This window comes from Microtus ochrogaster, linkage group LG5 (assembly GCF_000317375.1).
Source record: "Microtus ochrogaster isolate Prairie Vole_2 linkage group LG5, MicOch1.0, whole genome shotgun sequence".
NCBI classification, from domain to species: domain Eukaryota; kingdom Metazoa; phylum Chordata; class Mammalia; order Rodentia; family Cricetidae; genus Microtus; species Microtus ochrogaster.
Window position 1 is genome coordinate 51859670 of NC_022031.1, and position 1125 is coordinate 51860794.

Genomic DNA, 1125 nt, shown 5'->3' on the forward strand with positions numbered 1-1125 from the left:
TTTTTGGTTTTCGAGACAGGGTTTCTCTGTGGTTTTGGAGCCTGTCCTGGAACCAGCTCTTGTAGACCAGGCTGGTCTCGAACTCATAGAGATCCGCCTGCCTCTGCCTCCCAAGTGCTGGGATTAAAGGCGTGCGCCACTATTGTTTGTTTTTTGAGACACAGTTTCTCTATGTAGGCTGTCTTGGAACTTGCTCCATAGACCAGCCTGACTACGGACTCAGACATACACCTGTCTTTGCCTCCTGAATGCTAGGATTAAAGGTGTGTGACACCACCCAGCAACATAAAGAATCTTAAAGGCATCTTAAGTAAAGCTATCTATATCCTCAGCAAACTAATCAGAAGAACCTATAACTCAAGGCAGTTATAAATGAATTACAACACAACAATAGTTGAATACAAAATATTTGTTCCATTTCCATTGCACACTACTGTATGATGAGTTAGTAAAGACTTAGTATATTTTGACTTCTAGCTGGCAAATAGACATGAGTTCGGGGCCCTAAAAGACATGTGATGACAGTGTTCTATGCCCCAGAGCTTTCAGCTATCCTCCTTTCTTTGGAACTAACATCAGAAAACTCACTGAAGTTTCTGACAAACTGCCAACATACAAGTGCAAAACAGTCTAAAAGTTCAAAACAAAGTAAAAGAATCAAAGAGAAAATGTTAGGAGCCAGCAAGATGGCTTAATGTGTTAAGGCACTGACCACAAAAGTTTGACAATCTGAGTTTGAGTCTGAAACCCATGAACGGTAGAATGAGAACCAGTTACACAAAGTGACCTCCACACACACGTACAAATAATAATAATAAAGTCTTAAAAGTAGAAAAAGTCAGAAAAATTAAGAATTTTCCCAGTATATATTCAAAGCTTTTTTTATATCTCCTCATTATTATCGTATTTATTTTTTAGTTTATAGAGAGTAGAAATAAGATCTCTAATGAATTCATTTTGATCCAATTAAAACTAGTATTCCTCATAATCAAAATAAATTTTTGATATAAATACTAGTTAAAATCCCTTTAACAGCCGGGCGGTGGTGGCGCACGCCTTTAATCCCAGCACTCGGGAGGCAGAGGCAGGCGGATCTCTGTGAGTTCGAGGCCAGCCTGGTCTACA

The 1125-nt window shown here is 39.1% G+C and overlaps 1 protein-coding gene across 2 annotated transcripts in view; it reads right to left on the reverse strand.

The window, feature by feature from the left end:
* The window catches only part of Ecpas (Ecm29 proteasome adaptor and scaffold), a 113716-nt gene that overhangs the window by 78200 nt on the left and 34391 nt on the right, over positions 1–1125 (reverse strand). The window lies entirely within an intron of this gene.